Source organism: Durio zibethinus, chromosome 4 (assembly GCF_047325235.1).
Source record: "Durio zibethinus cultivar Kanyao isolate XHJ-2024 chromosome 4, ASM4732523v1, whole genome shotgun sequence".
Classification (NCBI taxonomy): domain Eukaryota; kingdom Viridiplantae; phylum Streptophyta; class Magnoliopsida; order Malvales; family Malvaceae; genus Durio; species Durio zibethinus.
In genome coordinates, this window is record NC_143165.1 from 32,753,356 (window position 1) to 32,778,174 (window position 24,819).

Consider the following 24,819-nt stretch of genomic DNA (forward strand, 5'->3'; position numbering starts at 1 on the left):
ATTATCCAAGGATGAGATTCTTAAGAATTTCAAATGGTAAATTCCTAAGAAATCTCTAGGTAAGAAATTTTCTCTAAATTTGACCCAAACTGTGGAATAATTTAGATGAAATTTCAATAAAAATAATTGTCATATTATTTTCTTTCCAAGAAAAAAAATTAAAAAGAATTTCTAAATAGGCCTAAATGGTGAAAAAATTTAAAAATTCAAAACAATAAAATATTTCTAATTTGACCCAAATAGTGGAATAATTGATATATTTTCAACAAAAAAATAAAACTAACAAAATTTTTTTTCAATGACGGAGCCTCTTTAAGGAAACAAGTGGGATCTTTAAATACTCTTAAGGTGAGAAAATATCTTTAAGAGTTCTACCAGATTGATGGAAGAATATTATAAATTATTTTTAATATTTTAACATTAAAACCATTAGAACCAAGACCATAGGGTAAATTTAAAATAATATGGTACCATCCTTTGGATGGGCATGTGGGGGTGCTATAACCTTCTTCACATGTAACCGAACTCCCGAATCTTGTTCTGGTTAGAAGATCGAACATATTCTTTAGGGACTCTTAGTCAAGCTTAAGAGCTCCCTAAAAAGATAGATTCCTTAGATGGCTAATCACACCTAATTAAAAACGATTGGTGACGACTCCATCCATTTGTTAAGTCTAGCTATAGATTTTTGGATCTATATGTTATGACACTCACCATTACCAGTGAGAATTTCACTGACTTTGGCTTTCAAAGTAATGTCTTCCTAAAACACAAAATGCAACGTTAATAAATACGATATATTAAGATTCATAAATGTCTAACTAGCAATCGAGATATTAATATGAAATGAACATACTATTTCTTTAGCCATTTGTTCAGTTGCTTCATTCTCATAGGTTTCAAATTTTGACATATAAACAATACACATTCAAATTAAAAAGTTTGTATTTGAATATTTAAACTTATCACAACCAAATCCCATAGATGCTCGTTTGAATCATTTGGAACCTTCTTCCAACTTTGGTAGTTAATGGATATTGTTTGTCAGATAAGAGCTCCAATATGGCTAGCCATCTTTGCTGCACCATCTAACACAGTCTACCCATTTGCATTGAAGTCAATATGTATTTTTTTTCCCATTCCTTCAACTAACTTACCACTTCCCCTTAACTTTTCTTTTTTTAAAAAAAAAAAAGATGTGTCAACATGTTTGAGAGAGGATGGCATGTGTTTCTTGGAAGCCATAATGTCAACAAATCTATACAAAGTTAAAAATAGAATTATATTAACATATCACCAAGCAAAATTATGAACAAGAATATCATAATGTTTGATTTAACTCATAAAAAATATGCACTATATAGATAGAAATTAATAGCTAATGAGTTACCCAACTTTATCCGCAAAAACAATACATATTTATAGATAACAACTTAGTTTCTATCATGCTTAATCATATATAAAGAGCACTACCATGCTATATCTACTATTCATAATGAAAAATCAGAGTTGAAAATGATAGAAGGTGGATATTTCTTCCATTGGATGGAAACGTTAAAGTAAAGTCTCATCAACTATCATGCATTTACCATAAGATGCCAAATTTTTTTAGCACTATAATATCAACAATTTCTCAAATATTGTTTTTCAGAAATGAAATTAGTGTCCATACAATAATCATGCAAATACAAACATTAGATCCGTCAAATTTTATCCTTTCATATAATCATTTGATAAATTTTTTTTTTACTTCTTATAAATAATTTCATAAAATTTTACAATCATTTTATTAAATATTATAATTATTTGAAGAAATCAACAAAAATTGTTATAATCACTTGAAGCTGGAATTTTAATTCCTAAATTTTTTAATTAATTTTTAGTCACTTAACTTATGAAATAAGTGATCAACTGATGGTAAACATTGCAATCAAATAAAAAAAAGGTAAATAAAAGAAATAAAGAAGGAAACAACAAGGGTAAATGAAATAGTAAACCAAATTTCTACAATGAAAATATGAGAAATAGTTAAAAAAAAAAAAGTAAAATAGCACATTTTTACCTCAAACAATGGCATATGATGACAACAGTGTTGATAATGGTGAGGCCAGCGATGACTTAGTGAGGGTAATGAGAACGTGGTGCAGATGACGGTGATGGTGGTTAGGGTAGATTGGGGTTTCTCATATGGGTTTTGGGGTAAATACTCTATAAATAAGGTGAATAGAATAGTGGGTAGGGTTTTTGTTGTTTTTACTAATTACAAAGTTCAATTATTGTGTTTGTTTGCTAACAAACACAATATTGGTAATTGTAATTTTTCAAATAATCAATTACTGCGATGATATTTTTATAATGCAATAATTGATCATTGTATATGCTGTTAAAATAATCAAATACTGCGTTACTCTGGTGTATAACACAATAATTGATGCTTGTATTTATTTCAAATTAGCAAATACTATGTTGCTATGTTTTATAACATAGTATTTGATTCAAAAAATAATTTAGTGAGTTGAATGTTATATAACGCAGTAAGATACATTGTATCTTAATACAAGGTATTTTATTTTCCTCATACATTATATCCTATTTGATTCAAAAAGTTTTATAATGTGTAATATGCTAAAATTCGTGATAGAATTTATTTGATTCAAAAAATTATGATACAATTTGTCAATATATATTGTATTTTATTTGCTTTAGAAAGGCTTATGCTGCTAAGATACATTATATTATGTATATCATCATACAGCATAAGATATTATATTTTATACTTGTATGTATATATATGGTTTTTTTTTAATAATGAAAAAAAATTTTAAATAAAATTATCAGTTATTGCATTTATAACCAATTCAAAGCAGTAATTGATATTTTTATTTTTCTTAGGACTTAATCAAATACTGCGTTGATTTGTTTCATAACGCAAAAATTAATACTTCTATTTTATTCAAAAATTCAATTATTGCGTTGTTATTTGTGTAATGCAATATGAAAATAAATGTATTTGTTTTGAAATTTCTAAAAATTACTGCATTGATCATGAAAATTTGAAGTTTTTTTTTCATACAATCAAATATTGTGTTAGATTATTTTTATAAGGCAACAATTAATACTTATATTTTGTTCACAAAATTGATAACTGTGTTGCTTTCTTTCATAACGCAATAATTGATCATGGAAAATTGTTTTAAAATAATCAAACATTGCGTTGCGTAGTTGTATAACACAATATTTCATTTTTTTTTGTTTTGAAACATTCAATTATTGTGTTGCATTGGTATATAACACAGTAATTGATAATTATAAATACCTTTTTAAAGCAATCCAATTATTGCATTGCTTTGTTTAATAACACAATAATTGATTATTAAACTGCATTATTTGTCAATTATTTTATTGAAAAATTGTTGTATTCGTTATGTAGGGAAGGACATTGCAATAAAAATTACAAGATTAAGTAATCTTAGATTCCCCCAATTAAACACAAAATTCGAAAAATGAGATACTATGAAAAATCATACTTTCCTTCGAATTAACACTTTCCTAGATATCACATTTTCTCCCAGAATTTAAAATTTTGTGAATCAAATGCCACCTAAGGGTAAAATTAAGATTAAAAATTGTAATAGTAAAATGTGTTTGGATATAAAGATAGTGATAATAATGAGATAAAATGTAAGAGAAATTATTTGATATACTGACAATCAAGTTTTTTTAACTCCATAAGCAAGATTAAGATGGTGCTATATATCTCACTTTTTTAAAATTAGTTTTTTTAATATACACTAAGTGACATGTGTTGCCATTTTAATCTTACTTGTAAAGTTAAAAATTTTCATTGTCAACGAATTAGATAATTTTTCGAAGTATAATGAGAATAAAAAATGACTATTAAAGATATTAAATTAAAACCGGTAAATAATATAATTTCTATTGTATATTTGATATTTGTGAAATTAATGAAAATTAAAAATTACTAATATTATTTTATATCAAATACTATTTTTTTCATAAATTAAAAATTACTAATTATTTACATCTTTTCAAATATTTATGTCAAACTAATGATTTTCCTTTTATAGTTTTATGGACACATCTCAATTAATAATAAAGTTTAAAATGTTCATTTCAATGCAAATATAATGATATAATTTTTCTTATTTTATTGTATTCTATTTTATTTTTTATTTGATGAAAGAAAGATTTAAACTCAATAAGGGATACGTACACTTATCATTGAATCATTCAATTAAATGATTAAATACAATTATTTTTATTTTTATAATCATGATTACTGTATATGTCATCTTATCTCAAGTTTAGATATTTAAAGAATTTTTAGGAAAAAAAATCCTTTGATGGATGCAATGAATTGATAATGAAGAAAGCAATAACATAGGCCATATGTTATTTTAAAAATTCTTGACTCGTAGATATTACTAAAGACTTTTTTTTTTATTAAATTCTCATTAATATGTGCTAATAAATATACTCATTTAAGTAAAAAAAAAATTGCATCCACCACATTGCCCGTGGTCTTTTTCCCAACAGAGAAATAGAGGTTGGGAAACGAATGAGCAACCCATGGTACAACACTATCCAACCCATAATGAATCACGCCAACATAGCTTATATTGTTGTAGTGATGACTTACGCTTGGCACGACCCTTATCAAAGTTCTAGGTTAGATCATGAATTCTTAGCCCATTAGGTTGGCATGACATACGCGCACGCGCGCATACATTTACGTGTGTGTCTATATATATATATATATATATATATATATATATATTATATGAGCCACGAAATGACATGTGATAATGATTTAGCGTTAACATTCTTTTTTGTTTTAGGGTTTTAAGTTATGAACTTTAACATATTAAGCCCAACCACATAAACAAATGGTTAATTTTATATCTTTTTATTATCTTTTTTCATAATTAAAAATTAGTAATTAAAAGAAAAAAAAAAAGAAAATTATATATATATATATTTTATATATTAGACTGTGCTTGGCTCCATCCAATCTATTTAACTGAATGGTCTTCGGTTACAGGTTGTGCTTAGGTTGTCCAGCTAAGAAATATGGATGGTGCCGACACAACATATATTTTTTCTATTTTGGGTCAGGCTGACCCAACATAGCATTGTGGCCAATAATGTAGCTTGTAGGCGGACTCAACACATCTATTTCGCCATCCTGCATCATTCGAAAAAACAAATAGTGCACAACATGGGAGGAAAACAATTCAATGGTTTGGGCTTAAGAATGTGTTTGTAGCTGAATTTAAAGTAAGCTCACATGGAGGTCCAGATTATAAAGCCCAAGAACCCTGGTTGGCTGGCACACCAGCTTATGCTGACGGTTAGCGTCTATAGATCTGGTTTCCTGTAGCGGCTTTGGCTGCCAATCTAATTCAGAACAGCTGGCAAAACCACATACTACCCAGTCATCAAAGCCATTATCATGTTCGATTTCTCTTTGAATTGAAAATTCTTTTTTTCCTAATTTTTTGGACCAAATACGGATGGCTGAGAAAAAATTCTTGTTCATGTTAAGTTAAAAAGCCTCAATCAAATTATACTAATCAAAGTAAAATCAAATAATTAATCAATCACAAAAAATAATAATTTAATGTGATTCAACTCAATTAATCTACATCCACGGATGAAAAAATAAGATTTACTAATTATAAAAAATTATAAACATACAATCAAATCATATCAATCATTCAGTAATGAATACTTATAAATCTTTTTAATCTCTTCTAATCTTATGGAATATTCTCAATTCAAACATACACATACCTATGTACACTCATACACCATACCTATGTAGACCATCTCAATCTTCTATAATCCACTCTAACATACACACGCATAGTTATATGAACCTTCTCAGTTTCTTATAATTTACTCTAACATACACACCTATAAAGATGTTAATCTCATCTACTTATATAGGTTGTCTATCTCATAAAATTTTACGTCTTTCTTAATTCTTTTTTTTTGTACCTAATTTTATAGAGATTTCATCTATTTATAAACATATAAACTTGCCTATTAAGAATCTATTTTCTCTTAAAATTCTTCCTCTACAAGTCAAACTTTTCTATTAAGAATCATTTTTCTTTTAGAATTTTTCTTCTACAAATCGTTTTGTCCATTAACGAATATCTAGTTAATCTCAAATAAATCTTTTATGAGATTTAAGTCACTATTTCTAACAATCTCTACCTTGACTCAAATTTCATCATATCATTTATATTCATGCTAGACATGCTTGGTTCCACCTGCAATAAAAGTCTTATAATCATTTTTTTTTTGTGTTTTCACGTTTCACGTAAATCGATCTATCAAAGCATGAACTTGAACTCTTCACTTGAATTGAGCTCTTCTAAACTTACCTTTTTTCATATCTCAAACCTCTAGCTCTTCTCATGTCTTGAACCTTTAGCTCTGATATACTATTAGGTTAAAAAGCCTCATTCAAAGCACATCAACAGAAACAAAATCAAATAATTAATCAATCACACAAAAGATAACAATTGAACATAGTTCGACCCAACTGACTTACGTCTATGGATGAGAAACATGAGCCACTAATTTTAGAGAATTACAAACATCTAACCAAATCATATCAATCACTCAATAATCAATATCCATATACCTTCTCAATCTCCTCTAGTCCTATGAAGTATTAGTGCTTCATTTGATATTTGTTTGTAATTCTCTACAACTGATGAATTTTATTTCTTATCCGTGGATATAAGTCAGTTAGATTGAATCACATTAAATTATTGTCTCTTGTGTGTTTGCTTGATCATTTGGTTATGCTTTCGCTTTGTTGGATGCTTAATTGGATTAGAGACTTTTATGTCTAACGAGTAAGATCAGAGTTGTCATGATCCTAACAAGTGGTATTAGAGCATGGTTCGAGTCATGAGAAGAGATAAGTTCAGAAAAGCTTGACTCAAGGAAGAAGTTCAAATTCATGTTTTTAAGATCAATTTGCGTGAAGCGTAAAGACATATAAGAAAAGATGATTATGATAGTTTCATTACAAGTAGAGCCAAACATGATTAACATGAAGATTGATGATTGGTGAAATTTGAGCTAAGGTAAAGATTGTTTGAAATAATGATTAAAATCCCATAAGAGATTTGTTAAATATTACTTGATAAACAAAAAGATTTACAGAAGAAAAATTCTAAGAGGAAATAGATTCTTAATAAGCAAATTTGATTTGCAGAAGCATAATTCTAAGAGGAAAGAGATTCTTAATAGGTAAGTTTATATGTTTATAAATAGTTGAAGTCTTTATAAAGTTAAGTATGAGAAAAAATATGTAAGAGAATTATAAAATTTTATGAGATAGATATCTCATAAGATTACTGAAGATTTATATTTTATGAGTGTGTATGTTTGAATGTTTGAGTAAACTAGAGAAGATTAAGATGGTCTATATAGGTATAGTGCATGAGTGCACATGGGTATGTGTATGTTTGAATTAAAAATATTTTATAAGACTAAAAATAATTGTGAGTGCTTGATTTGATATTTATTTATAATTTTTTACAATTAATGACTCTTATTTCTCTTTTATGGATATAAATCGATTGATCAAATTATTTTAAATTATTATCTTTTATGTATTTACTTTATCGTTATATTATGCTTCTACTGTATTGGATGTTTAATTGGATTGGAAATTTTTATGCCAATAGTTCACGCCTAACTCTATCCAACTTGGGCCCACCATTACTAAACTGGCAGTAGCAGCCAGCCATTGTCATAGTGTTTGGTTGTTTCACCTTTTTTTTTCTCAGTTGTTATCATATAAAGGCCAAACGTGTAAGGGTTTTAATTAAAAAGGTCATTTGCTTGCCTGATTCTTGAGCATCCGCCGTATTAAAAACTATTCTGATCCGTAATTGTGCCAGTTCAACAAACTGCTTCAGTGAGAAGAAAGTAGAGAATAAATACGCTATATGGTGCACCTTGATTTCCTAATTTGTTGTAAGGCGACATTTCAAAAGATCGTCGGAACATAAAACTCATCTAAAGTCTTTTAAAAAAAGTCGAGGCTTGAAGATTTCAACATGTACAAAAGTCTTCGTTTCATTGATTTTTTTGTTGTTTTGTTCACGTTTTCCAACCTTCGATTTCCCCAAAACCAAAAACAAAATCAAAAGTCCATTTGAATGCAACAAGGAACCTTGGCAGATTGTTGGCAGATTCTTGGTCTCTGTCATACGTTCCCGAAAATAGAGGGGCTTTGGTCCCCCTCATTGCAAGTTTTATATAATCTAAAAGAGATGTTCTTTCAAGCTTTCAACAATCAAGAAGGCGGTCCACTCAGCCCACTTGTCCCACAATTTTAACGACTTTTTATTGTCCATTCCCACATCATAGGGAGAGTGCCATGCCCACCCTTTCACACTCCTTATCCAATGAAATTATGCCACATCAGAAAATTGACATGGGCCTCTGCCAAAAATTCCACCACATTCGTAGCGGTATTATGCAAGTGGTCCTCCTGGATGGCCCCACTTTTTGCAGCCAGTCAATCCATTCCATTCCATCCCTTTGGCAAGAGGGTCAGAACTCAGAACTGCAACTTTAAGTAGGACCCTGTCCACCCCCAAATGACCGAAAGACGCAGCAAGCCAGGGCAATGGGCATCTCCAAATATTGAGATGCATTTCCCTTGGCCTCGGATTGTTAGGTATAGTGAATATAATCTTTATGGAAAATGTTATTTTCAGGTATGATATGCATGCATGAAGATGTTACAACGGTTACAATCAAATTACAACAATTCTTTCAGATTCCATCACGTTCGTAATGAAGGAACCCCAATGCGTTAGATGCTTGCCCTCCGTATCGGCCTGTTCGAACTCCTTTCCTCCGAATTTACTTATATTCCTTCTTGATTTAGATTCTTAACTTTCGATTTTGTTGTTTGCATCCTTAAAACAATGTTATAAATAATTGCGAGAAGAAAACCACTTATATTAATATAACTATTATATAAAGTAGAGATTCATTTACATTATTGTAAATATTATATATATTTTATTTTTGGATCAAATTTAAATTTATCATACATACATTTAATCATTTTGATTTATAGTAAAAAAAATATATATAATATTTACATTAGTGTTAGTGTATCCCACCTCATATATATAAATATATATATTTGCTGATAAAATATTATTGTTAATAAAATAATATTATTTAATTGCATTGATAATTTATTTTAGTTTTATTAGATATTTTTACCTAATAAAATATTTCTACTTATAAGTGTTTAGGCTAAATATAAAACAAATTATTTTATTTAATTAAATTTATTTTTTATTATAATCAATTGGACCCTATACAAATTTTTTTTTAATAATTAATGCTCTTTTTCCAACTGAAATTGAATTGCCATGAGACACAAATAACATGAAATAATTATTAGGAATAATAATGGAGTGGATATTTGTTATTTTTCAAGTATCCTTATCCGAATTCATTTAATATTCATAATATCTGAATTCATTTAAATTTAGTATCACTATCTAAATCCAAACTTATTTAAATAAATACTATCCATTTAAATATTTGAATCTGTTAAAATATCTGTTTATTAAATTTTTTGGTAAAATATAAAATAAATAAGAATTTAATTTAAATTACAAGTTCACTCTTAATTAATAACAAATAAAGATTATTTATTAAGGTTTGAAACCTTCCACAAGTATAAAATTTTATAAATTTTATAATATAAACAAGCAATAGGTTTGAATACCTGTTACTATTTATTAAAATTTAAACAAATTCGGATCTTTGATATTCAAGATATACTATCTATATCTTATCTGAATTTGTTAAGGATAATAAATCTCTAATCCAATATAAACGGATTAAATACTAAGACATATCTATTTATTTACTATCCAATATCATTTTTAATAATTATTAGCATATTGAGACATGTGTTTAAATAAAAAAAAATGTTTTTTCTTTAATTTCTTATTTATCCCTCAACAACTATTTTTAAAGGGAAATTATTTCATATATTATTAATAGAGTTTTTAGATTCTACAAGTAGGATTAGAAAAATTATACATATTTCTTTAGATATATTTAAAATTTTAAAAAAATTAATTTAAAATAAAAAATGAAGCATATATCATTTTTTAAAATCATTTTTAAAATTAAAAATTTACACTAATAATATATCAAAAATTAACTCCTTTTAAAATTTTGATACCTAACTAGAAAATTCCACCTTACAATATTCATTTCATTTCATTCATGCCATGTGAATTTTATCCCGGGTTATGTTCAAATAAGGATTCATTTGAAAATTAAATGTAAATATTTGATTGATAAATTAATTTATTACAATAAAAATATAAAAGTTTATTTGATAGATTTAATTATAAAAAAATTCATTTTATTTTAATAAAGTTTTTATTGACCAATCATTCACCACACTTTACATAGATTATTCAATTAAAAGCTTACGTAGGATGTAGAACTTAATCAATTCGTATAATTATTTTAAAAAATTTACATAAAATAAATTTAAAATATAAATCCTAACACCTACTATCATTTTTTTACCTTTAAATTACAACTTTATATATATATATATATATAATCATTAACTGATATATGTCTTCCATTTTGAACCTTTATCATTAGATATAATTAAAAATTTATTAATAAACATCAAAATAATCGGAATAAAACAAAACAAAAATAGATGCAAAATAAGAGGTACATTGAACTGATTTCTAATTTTAAATATAGATTTGATTCTTTTTTGACCCAATGCAAAGTTTAGGCAACTTAATTAAATGTTTGGTGCCATGATTTGTCCTCCAAAAATAAAAGGCTAAACTTTTTCCTTTTTCAACACTTTCCACTTTTTCTCTCATTTTTCCTTTATGCTACATTTATTTTTCGCTACGAGTACTAAAAAAATTGGAGGGCCTGTAAAATTACTAATTAGAAGGTAAAGGCAGATTCATAATAAATAGATATAATAATTTGTATATTCATATATTTTTATTTTAAATATATAATAAATATAAAATAATTATAACATAATTTATATTCATACGTTAAATATAAAATATATTTTTTATTTTTATTAAATTTATATTTATAAATTACTATCACTTTTATATATTTTTTATATCATATCTAAAATTATTATAATTATGATAAACAGTGACGGATTAAAAATTTCAAGTTAGGGGCCAAATTAAATAACAATTTTAATCTGAAAATTTTTACTTAACATATAATATGTTATTATTTTATCAAAAGTTATAAAAATTTTAAGTAAAATATTGCATTTCATAATATAACCATAAATAAGATACATAAAAAATTTAAGTATCGAAATAAAAAATATATATAACTATTTAAAATAAAAAAAAACTCAAATAATTTTATTTAAAATTATGCAGGACAATCTTTCATAAAAAAAAAAAATTATTAGATTGAAATTTTTTAATAAATTTTCTCTCAATATAGTTAACAAGATTAAGATTTTTTTTAATAAATATTGATAAAATTTTCAGAATTAAAATTAAAAAAATACTTATAATTTATTATTAATGACTTCAAAATTAAAAAAAAAAAAAAAAAAAAAAAAAAAAAAAAAACAGAAATGCAGCGGTTAATGATCTTATAACGGATGAAGTTTTAATTACCCTTTGTACCGTCATTGTAATTGTTTTTCTAAGAAGACAGAATACACCTTTTGCAATAACTATAACTATCTGGTACTGGATTCCAGTTTTTAAGAAATTAGATTTGGTGTTGGGTTCAAGTGTTTAGGGAATAAATTTTGTGTTTCTTTTTGTTCTATTAATCTCTTTTTTTTTTGTTAAATTTTTTTGAATAATTTTGACTTTTTAATATGGGTCATATTTAATAAATATATTTATTTTCTTAATGTTTTAATGAGAATTAAACTATAAATATTAATATTTTTTATAAATTAATTCGAAATTGAGAATTGAATTTTTTATCTTAAAATATTTTTTGAAAGTACAAGTATAAATTATAATTATAATTAAATATTATATAATTGAACAAATAAATTAATTAAGAAATTAGAGTATAATTAAATAAATCTAACATAAAATTAAAACAAATTTACGTATAATAAAATTTGAATTTAAAATCTCAAATTTTGAAATATTTATAATAAAAAAAAAAATTTTTTAAGGTGACATTTTTAATTTAAAAAAAAAAAAACTTATAAATTATATATATTATATCAATATGTATCAGAGGACTTAAAAAATCTTTGGGGGACATGGCCACTCTGGTTTTCATGTGGCTCCGCCACTGACGATAAAAGAATTAAACACCTAGAAGAATCATGTGAGAGCTGTGGGTGAATGTCGGCAAAAGTCAAGTGTCCATGAAGTGCACCAAAACCTGGGCCACACCAAATGGTTAGGTGCATATGATGCACACAGTATGTTTTCCACCACAAATTTTGTCCTCAGGTGGTGCTAAATGTATCATTATTTTTTCTTTTCACGTCCTAAATTTCTTTTAAAATTTTTTAAAGTGAAATTAATTAATTTTCTTTCCCATAATTTTCTGAAACTTTATAATTTTTTGAAAATAAATTTTTGAAAAATCATATAAATTTTTAAAAAAGAATTTAAAAATCATAAATCTTTATAGAAATTTGCTTTTTTAAAAATTTATTTTCAAAAAAAATGTATGATTTTTTAAAACTTTATTTTCTAAATTTTATATAAAAAATAATTAAATAATTTTACTTAAAAAATTTAAAAATAAAATAAAATAAAATAAAAAACTAGAATGCATTTAGCAGCATTATTTGTCATCCGGTCACCGTCTTAATCCCAATTTGGTGTCTCAAGATTCCAAAATTACGAGTCAAGAAACCTTTGAAAGATTGTAGATTAATTTTGGCCCTTTTTTTTTTTGTTGACACGTGTGACCACACAAGCTTTTGAAGAAAACCCTCAAAACGACAGCCGACATGGGCTCTTTTCAATGGATCAATGTCAGGCATTGCCAACTTGGTGTGGTTGCGTGTTAAAAGCGAGGTCTCTGAGTCACTCATCCAATTTACAAGTGGCAAATGGGGCCCATGCCATGTCTAAACAGAATGCAGGGTCTGGATTCTAACAGCCTATCCTGTCCCAAAGAATACTACAAAGACAAAGTCAAATTTTGAAGTGTTAATTTGGTGGAATAATTTGAGCGGAAAAAAATAACATAAAATTGCTAACATTCATGTAAAATATATAATTCTTTTATTTGTATTTATTTATTTTATATCAAACATATTTAAAGTATGAAAATTATTATTTTACATTTTATGTTCATACATGAAATATAAAATATATTTTTTATTTTTATTAAAATTTTAAATTAAATTATTTTTATATTATATTATTATATTATATTTAAATTAGCATATTTATATCCCAAGACAAGTTTTTGTGCATTAGTAAAAAAAATATATATATATATATTGTCACTTGTTTTTATGATGGAGCCTACTAATGCCCAAATTGCAATATGAAAGGGCGAAGTCTGTGTGGGGATGAACGGAAGAAAGGAGAGTACATGATTCTCTCATAAAAAAGGATAAGGAGATGAAGGTGGATATGCTCAGCATCTTTCGAAAATTGCACAAAACTGATAAATGTATGTGTAGCATTTCGGAGTTACAGGATATGCAGCTAGCTTCTTTAGCTATAGCGGCACGATAGGACCCCATATGGCTCGCCCATGGACTTTTCAATTTGTCTGCATAATTGCATGACATGATCATTGAAAATGACAAGTGGAGTAATAGAGAGGAAATTAATTTTTAGCTTAAATCTCCCCCTTCTAGTAGTCAAATGATCTCCAAATTGCACTCCTTGGATTTTAGTATATATATTTAAATCTTAACTTGTCTCTACTCACCATCTCTATCGCTCACATTTTCCTTTTGAACTGAACTAGTGTTTGACAAAGTACAACAATGTGGCTGTGTTTGATAGATAGAATTAAGATTTAGGTAACTTAAACGAATATATAAAAGATTTAGTAAGCTAATGCTTGAAAATAATCATGGCATTCCTTCACTTAAAAATAATAATTAGTTGTGTTGTCAATAATAATAATAATAATAATAATAATAATAATAATAATAATAGTGTGATTCTTGATAAAATATTAAAAATTTAATTTTAATTATTTTAATTTTAATTTTAATTTCATGTACCAAAAAAATATTATCACATAGAACTAACAAAGAATCATGTTAATAATGTTCTAATTAAACACACCCATTACTATTAAGGTGTTATTTCAATTTTTTTTTTTTACATTCAATGAAATAATTAATTACAAAAAATAATAATGTATTGAATATGTTAAAAAAATATAATATTCCTTTACTTGATAACTTGCTATTCAAATTAATTATCTAAAGTCAATAGCAAACAAAAATACTAATTAATCCTCCGTATCAAATACATCTTGTTTGGAAAATTAGTTAATCTATGCTTATGTGAAAATGATACCAGCTGAAATTCTGCCATGACTGCATGAAAAGTGTTGTTGATCAGAATTTCCATCTATGAGCTGATAGCGTCAATAATAATTTAAAAAATAAAGAAATTGAATTTCCTTGATAATTACTTTGGAGAATTAATGATACATCTATCGTACTAATTAATTTTGCTGGCTGCTGGAATTCATTTGGTGATGATACACATATGTAATTGTTTTTAGTGCGTAAAGACAGCATGCCAGGCGCTTTCCATATCCTGCAAATTAAATAAAAACCTTTGCCATCTTTCCCCAAGTGGATGGCTTCTCCTTTACGTCGTAAAGAATTTAAGTATGAATCGGTTATTTGATGAGATCATTTTAAATGAATGATTTTTAATTATTTATTTTAAATTATTATATATGATACATTTTATTTTATTTTAAAAAATTAAAAAATTTATTTATTTTAAAATTTTTTTATAAAATAAAATTTACTATCTTTACACTTCTATCGAACCTCATGAGATAAAAGAGTATCTTCTTGAAATTTGTCATTGTATTATAGATTAATAATGAATTTTTGTTATCATAATTCAATTTTATTGAATTTTATCACTGTAATTTAATTTTCTCAAATTTTTAACATATAATAACAAATTTCATTAAAAATTTTCATTTGTATTAATAAAATATTTCATGGAATTTTACAATTTCATTATGCTTTGTTCAACGAAATTGAAAGTAGAGTGAAAATTTTTGTCATTTTCATTAAAAGTGTTATCTTACCTTTTATTTAAAAAAATTAATATAATAATAAAATTTTATATATGAATTATAATATATGGACAAATTTCACCTTGACCAAACAAATACATGAGCTTTTATGGGGTACACTTATATACAAAAGGTTAAAATTCGTTGTAACTTTCTCGGAAATAGTGTAGATGTTTTGGAAAATAATTAAGAAAATTTGAGGGTTTTTTTCACATTTTAAAATTTTTTTTGAATATTAAAATATTTTGATTTTTTATTGTATGATTATTTAATTATATATATTAAAAAATATATTTTAAATATTTAACAATGATATAATTATATTTTTTTAGAATATAAGAATTCGTCATAGACCATTATAAATAATATAATAAAATCCTAAATTTATCAGTGGGTAGTCTTAGTGAACTACGTGTCGCAATTCTTTGTTTAAAAGGGTAGACCGCAGCAGTAACAGGACCACAACGCAGCAATCCAAATAAAATGAAATGTAATATGTACAGTTAAGTGGGCTCTGTCACAGATATTTGCAAAATCCAATTATATCCTGACATCTGTTAAGGCAAGGGGGACGTGGGCGAACAGCGCCCAAGCATCTGAGTCTTCCTCTACAAACAAAATGGTTTTCTGATTATTATGTGATTGAATATGACTGCAAATATGTGTGTGTTTTTTTTTTTAATTTCTGTTAAGAAGAGAAAATTTGTGTTTTATTACTGACCACAGTTGTGAAAATATCAGCTGGCAGGTAATTGAAAATGAACTTTTAAAAATATATTTGTTTGTGATGAGTTTTAATGTGAGGATATTTTTAAAAAAATAAAAAATAGGAAGAAAATGGTCAGATATAAAAGTTGGGAGGGTTTTTGTGTTTATTTTTTGACGTACAAATAAAAAATGAGGATGAGAAAGATCGGAAAAAAAGAAAGAAAAAAGATATAAGACAATATGAAACCTATGATAATACAATATAGATGTTTATATTTATAAGTGAAAAATAATTAATTAATAAAGAATAATAATAACATGATTGAGTTGATATGATACTGAATATGTCATATCAGATCAACATAAAATTTTTAAATTACCTCTAACTATTTATCAGAGACTCTTAATGAAGAAAAAAATCATTATACCCTTCAAAGCTTACATCACTAAATGCCCCAAACTATATTCTTATAGTTTTTTTTTTTTTTAACCTTAAAAAACTCATTAATTATTGTAAAGCTCAAATTTTTGTTATCAATGGAATATCATAGGCTCCCTCCATCCATGGTTATTTTTAGTTTGTTTTAATCTTGATTTTGTGGAATAAAATGCATAGCTTGTCATTTGGAGTTTAGACAATTAATCAAATTAAAAGTTTTCAAACAAAAAGTTAAAGAGTGAAAAGAAGAGGAAATAGAGAGGGAAAAAAGGAGAAGTTGCTTTCATACACTAAAAAATTGCAATCACACAACAAGAAAATTTTACCTAGTAAAAATTCATTTTATTACTCTTTTATGTTAAGCATTTGGACAAATCTTAGAAAATATTTGTAAATTTATTTAAGACTCATAATTTTAAAATTTATTCTAATATCATTGAACTAATAGCTAGCTGATAAACTATTCTTATTTTTTATATACAAGGATTTTTTTTTATGTCTATATACAAGAATTTCAACCTTACTATTTGATCTTGTCAAAATAAAGTAGACATATTTAAGGGTTGTGTTACCCGTTCAAACCCGAAGGTATACTCAAATTTTGAGAGGGCTTGAATAAAATATTAAAACTCGTTAAACTAGTTTGAATATAATTTTTAAATTCATTTAAATTTTGTTATGAACCTTAGACAAAAAAATTTAAAACCCAAGCTCGGTCTAATCCGAATTCACATGTATATAAGTTAAAAATGAAAATTATATATTTTATTAAACTTAATTTTTAATTTTTTATAATTTTAATTTATATATAATTATAATTATAATTATATATATGTGAATTAAATATAATTCTATTAAACTTAATTTAATCAATTTTTTTATTTTTTATTATATAAATTAAATTTAATTAGTGAGTTTGGAATTTATTTATTAATTTGGTTCAAATTTGAAAAAATTTTAAAATTCAAAATTTTAGACTGAATCAAACCTGAGCAAGTATATAAATTATTAATACTAAATATAAATATGACATGAACCCGACCAGCCCTTAAATACCTCTAGAATAAAATAGAAATATAAAAAATATTTTTGGTTGCAAAAGTTAGTTAAAATATTAATTATCATAAGAGTTTAGCAACTAGTCAGTGCAAACTACGATTAAGATTATTCATCATCTTTCATCAAGTGGAGCTCAGTTGACTTAAGCATCACCGCAAGATTCATTTTTAGAAGTGGAGAGATCTTTCTCGTAAGATCTACAAGAATTTGATAATTAATAACATTATTAATTTTAAGTGTTTATTTATAATATCAATTTTTGAATTTTAATTTTAGAATTAAAATATTAATATTTTATCAATAAATTATATGATTGTTTATTAATATTTATCTTTTAATTTAGATAAGTACAATAAATTAGACATGATAATTTGGATATATATTTTAATTTAAATAATTATAATAAATTAGATTTGATAATTTAAAATACAATATGATAATAGATACAAAATAATATAAAAATACGAAAGTAATATAATTTAATATTTTAATAAAATTATATGAATTTGATAAAAATAAAAAATATATATATTTCATACTTAATGTATTCATGTGTATTATAATACTAAAATTTTCGTATTATACATAATTAAAATAAAATAAACAAATCAAAATACAAAAAGTTATAATATCTACAATAAATTTAAAAAATGTGAAAGGAGTACGGCTAGGATAAGTAAAAAAAATAGACTAGCAAAGTTTCAGAATTAAGAATTAACCAAAAAAATGACTGTTTGAACCTTGAAGAAAAGAGCAATAGATTTTTTTTTAAGTGAAATTTAAGAGTAAATAGATTGTTTAATCTTTTAGATCAAAATAAAATATGCTTAGTCTTTGATGGATCACATAGTAACAAGTCCATTGTTCACTTGGACTAATCATCAAGCAGAGGGTTACTTAGCAAGGAAGCTAGATAGGATGCTTATTAATGACCTTTGGCATGCTAGGTATGCCCATTCATATGTGGAATTTCTAGCTTCCAAGATGTAGGATTATTGTGCTGTATTAGTAAGCACTAGAAAAGATTGCCACTCCTTTCCTAAACCTTTCAAGTTAATAAATTTCTAGTCTTTGAATCGTGAGTTTATGAAGATAGTGGAAAACTCTTGGAAAGTGCTTGTAATAGACAATCCATTATCCAGATTGTATAAAAAATTAAAAAGATTAAAAGTGGAGTTAACAAAGTTCAACAGATTGAGTTATGGGAATTTGAATGGGAAAGAACAAGAAAAAAGAAAATAGCTAGATCAGCTCAAATGGATTTGCTGGCTAATCCTCAAAATATTGAACTGATCCAATAGAAAGATAAATAGCATTAGAACTAAGGCAGTTGATGGAAGTAGAGGAAAGCTATTATAAGTAAAAATCAAGGGTAAATTGGATCTAAAAAGGCGATCAAAACACCTGATTTTTTCATAAGATAGTTGTAGTAAAGCAAAAAAAAAAGTACTATTAAAGTACTTGCAAATAATAATGAAATAGGTTGGAGAATTGTGCTCAAATATCCAAGAATGCTATAACATACTTCAAGAGATAATTGGAATGGCAAACTAGGCTATCACTAGGTATACACAAAAACTACTAGTTGAGCTCCACGTTTCAATATTACTTAGGGGTGAGCAGTCGGTCGGTTCGATCAGTTTGATTTGAAAAAATTAATAATTGAATTAATTGACTTTTATTCTATCAGTAATTGAAACAACCAACAAAATTTTAAATAATCAATTTAATCGAACTAACCAAAAATCAGTTCGATTCAGTTAGTTCGATTAAATAACTGAATTTTATCATTATTTTTTTTCTTCTTTTGAATAATTATTTAGCTACAAATTTAATCCAATAAAACTTAAATTCACATAGTATTCAAACTAAATCACTAAAGAATTTAATAATTTTCACAATATTTTATAAGAAAAAAGACAAATAAATACTCATCTAAACTTGTTTAATCAAAATAAATTAAACAATAAGTTTTAAAAAGTATTATTCTAATATATATCAAATAACAAACAAAGCCATCAATACATAATAATTATCATTTCAGCAAATAAACAAATTTTCAAAGGTCAACAAGCCAACTTAAAAAAGGAAATCAAGCAAATATAGTTCTCATAACTTTGGTGCAAAACATAAAAGACATTTTAAGTTGGTAAATTGAGCTAACAGATCATACAAAACATAAAATAAGCTAAAGACACTCCAAGTTGGCAAATGGATATAAAAGTTCATAAAAAACATAAAACAAGCTAATTAAAGAATATTTCAAGTTCTAACAGCATTCTTCATACATAAACCCTATATCTTTGGTGCACATCCTTCATTGTTCCCTGAGATGTTAAAAAGATCAAAACCTTAATTAGTTGTCAAAGAATAAAATAAATATTTTTTAAATGTAAATATTCATAAAAATTAATAATGAAATTACCTCAAAAGGTCCATGCACATTTTTCTTAATCAATTATTGGATCTAAGGCAATTTTTGACAAATCTAAAAATATATAAAAAAAATAACAAAAGTAAGCTTTAAACAAATAAAAAAAATAAAAAATAATAATACTTAAAAAATAAATGATGGTATAAATAAAATGTTACCCAAATCCATTTTGTCAAACTGTGTCAAATCATCTTCAGGTTGAAATGAATTAAGATTAAAAGATCTACGTAACCAATCTTGAACACAAATAAAGGCTTACATAATTTTAAGAGTTAAAGAGCTCTTACATGCATCAAGCACATGACTACCAACGTTAAAAGTAGATTCAAAAATAACTGTGGATATAAGAATCACCAATACATCACGAGCTAGATGGGAAAGGATAGGAAACCTATGGTTATTAAGTTTTCACCAAGTTAAAACATCAAAGTCATCACTATTATCATCATCAAGCTCTTCACTCAAATATTTAGCTAATTCTGATTTATGTTCATCTTTGCCATGTTCAATCTTATACCTCTTATACTTGGACTTAAAGTTTTGCTTTTTTTTGGTCATTCCATTTCCACTTTCATCATCAGTGAGCTGTGACATTTGGTTCACGTGACTACTTTCACCAACTTGCTCAAACTGAGGTTCTAACATTCTTTTGTATTTATTAAACAAGTCTTCTATTACTTGTTACATTTTTTTAATCATCAATGAAGCTTCATTAGAAGAATACACTTTCATGAAGTAATATTCAACAAAAGGAAGCTTTTTTAAAACATCAAGAAGAGAAGCAATATAAACCAACATATTCATCTTCTTTATATTTCTCCAATACTTATCATATTTATCTTTCATTCTCTTTGTCACTGCATTCAACTCTACATTAAAATTTAATTGCCATTCTCGCAAAGTGGAATAAACATCACATATATCATTAAAAAAAGTATTAGATATGACGTAAGAAGTACCTAAAACTTTCACGATGAGATTATAAAATTATTGCAAGAAAAGGTAAAACTTTCTAACAATTGCCCAATCATTTTGATCGGGCACCCCATTTCCCATTAAAAGCTCACTTTTGTAATAAGGATCAACATCATCAAATGCATCAAATGCCCTTTCAAACTTTTGAGCTGTATCCAATATCAAATAAGTAGAATTCCATCTAATGCTAACATCCAAACATAATAAGCTTTTACTTTGAATATGTTCATTCACAACACACTCTTTAAACTTAGCTAATCTAGAAAGTGATTGTCTCACATATCTTATTGCCTCTCTAACACGAGCAATTGTTTCATTCATTTCCTTCAATCCATCACAAATAATAAGATTAACAATATGTGTAATGCATCTCAAATAAAGATATTTGTCTCCCAAAATACTAGTTTTAACATTTTTAAATTTCTTTCTCAAATATGCAATTGCAACATCATTAGAACTAGCATTATCAACTGTAACAGTAAAAGTCTTATCAATTACCCAATCATGTAAACATTTTTCAATCGTCTTACCAATAGCTTCACCTTTGTGACTAGAAATGGGATAAAAATTTAATACCTTTTTGTTTAGTTTTCAATTTTTGTCTATGAAATAAGCCGTAAGACACATATAATTGATCCTTTGTAATGAGGTCCATATGTTAGTGGTAAGAGATACTCTTGTGGAAGATAATTCATGAATTGCTTCAAATGAGTCTTTTCATCAATATAAAGTTAATAACAATCCGTAGCAACTGTCCATCGTGATGGTACATGAAATCTACGACATGCAATTGACATACAATACCTAAATCCTTCCGACTCCACAAATCTAAATGACAACTCATTTAGAATGATCATTTTAACTACCTCTTTTCTAACAGCATCTTGATTAAATTTTCATGTGCCTAAACATTTTGCTCCTCTTGATAGCAACACCAATTTTTTTTTAGTACCATCATCCCCACTAACATGAGGAAGCTTTCTACAAGAATTCATGTGATTTTTTAAAACAATGGTTCCATTCTTTTTAGAATCAACAAAAAATTCTCTATCACAATAATTACTCCTAACTTTAAAATTACCTTCCTTATTAACAAATTTAATAAAGCGGTTCCATACCTCTGACCATGGCTTAGATGTTCGTCTCTTCACTTTAGAATTTACAGTTTCACTTTTTGTTACTTCATTATGTATAAGAAGTTGAGAGGCTAATTGTGTTTGATTAGGTGTAGAATCCAAAGTCATATCATTTATTTCATTTGACATCTTAAAAAGAAATGATCAAATTATATCTAAACAATAAAAAATAAATAATTAAATTATATTCAAATAATAAATAAAAATAAAATTATATTCTAATAATGAAACAATAATAAGTAGTGGTCACACAATTATTAAACACATTGGATATTCAAATAATGAAATAGTCTATTGATCAAACTATATATTAGTTGCTTGTTTTATCAATGAACAATTTAAATATCTAGCATAGTTTAGGCTAATTTGTTTTAGCTTTTAATTTAAGTATCTAGCACAATTTAGATTAATTAATTGCTTGCTTTAGCTTTAATGATAACTCAATATTCAATGTCTAAGGCCAAAAAGTATAGGTAAGAAATAGGAAGTCAGGAACTCTTTATTATGTCTAACAACTCAGAATTCAATGTCTTTGGATGTTACTAGTAATTTGTAGGAATTATAATTTTAACCATTCAAATTTTGATTTAACTGATTCATAAGCTTTACATTAATCATTAATTGTTGTAAATTGCGATAGTTGCATTTATGTCACTAAAAAATTCAACATTTCAATTCATTTATAAAAAAATGAAAGATTATTAATTTCAATGTTTTAAATTTAAATTATAATAACTTTAAATATAAATAAAAAGTAATTTTTTTAAAATTATGTCAAAATTAAAAATGTATGAAAAATGAAAATATATTTTGGGGAATTTAAGGAGCACAGCATTTTTTTGGGTAATAAAGGAGAAGATGGCTAAGAGTTTATTTTATGCTTTGATGACAAGCACTACTGGGAACTATGATTCTTAAGAGATCTCATTCAGAAGAAGAAAGAACACCCAAACCAATGAAGGAATATGAGACTATTTGAGGTTTGCCAAAGGTGTCGAAAAGCCCAGTAAAAGAAATTAGGCTTCTATTTCATTTTGTCAAAGGTGCTGAAAAGCCTAGCAAAGAAAACGGGGCTTCTATTTCATTTAATTTGACCTTTTGTGGGCACACCTTAGGGGTTGGGTTGGCATCTCTTACTGTTATGCTTTTTCTCAATGGCTTATATGGATTTGCATGCTTCGGATGTTGATCTAGCTTAGACGAAACAGGAAGAATAAAGCCTTAAATAAAGACACGTATGAAAATACTTTTACCTACTCCTCACTAGCTTCAAGAAGCAAGAAGAAATTTATCCCATCTTGGCAATTATTATAGTATCACGGTAAAGGAAAAAATAAAAGTTATCAGGATTCAAGAACTTACGATGGCTGTAAGTCTTGTACTGTAAAGGAATATCTCTATAACTGTCTAATCTTATGCAGATCTTGTGCAGCAAATTAGAGAGAGCAAGAGACTAAAAAGGAAGTAGTCGAGTAAAAGACTGAGAGGGAGACAAAGAGCAGAAATGGGTCACGGTGTGGGTGGGGTGGGTTAGAAAAAGTGAATTAAATTTAGGATTTTTTTTAGAGAAATATACATATTTACCCTTAGTTATTATAAGATCAGTTAATTCAGTTATTAATTTTGAAAATTGATAACCAATCAATTTAACCAATTTAATTGATCTCAAAATCGACTATAACTAAAAATCGATTAGACCAAACCGAAATGACCATATTTCATTAATTTTGGTCGGTTAAATCCGTTGGAACTGATATATGCTCACTCTTAATATTACCTGAAGAAAAAGATACTATTATCAGATCCATTTTGAGGGATGAAGTAAAAAATGTCATGTTTTCAATTAAGAGTGATAAAACACCAAGCCCAAATGGGTTCACAGCCCATTTCTTTAAGCAAGCACAGTCTATTATTGGAAAAGATGTGATTAATGCTATACTACACTACTTTGACATAAGGAAAATGCATATTGCCTTTAATTCAACAATTGTAACACTGGTATTTAAGAATATAAGCCCCAGTAGTATAAAAGATTATAGGCTAATTTCTTATTGCACAATAATGTACAAGTTGTCATACAAATTCTAGCAAATAGGCTTAAGAAGCTTCTACCATGCATCATCAGTGAAAGCCAAAGTGCATTTATAAAGATAAGCGTTGGGTAAAAAACCTCAATCCAATCAAGCCAGCGAAAGTAAAATTAAATAATTAATCAATTACACAAAAAATAATAATTTAAAGTGATTTGATCCAACTGATCTACTTTCACGGATGAAAAATAAGATCCACTAGTTATAGAGAACTATAAACATACATCAAATTAATCTCACTCAACAATCAATAACCATAGGCCCCTCAATCTCTTCTAATCCTATGGAGTATTCTTAACCTAAATAAATACAAACTCATATACATTCATGCACTTATATCTATATGAACCATCTCAGTCTCCTCTGGTCCACTTCTACATATACACCTGTACTTATGTTGACCCTTTCAATCTCTTATAGTCCACTCCAACATACACACTCATAAGACACTAATCTCTGCTAGTCTTATAGGGTATCTATCTTATAAAATCTTATAACTCTTTTATATTTTTTTCTCATACCTAACCCTATAGAGACTTTATCTATTTATAAGTATATAAACTTCCCTATTAAAAATCTTTTTTCTCTTAAAATTCTTCTTTTACAAGTCTTCTTATCCATCAAACAATATCTAATCAATTCCAAACA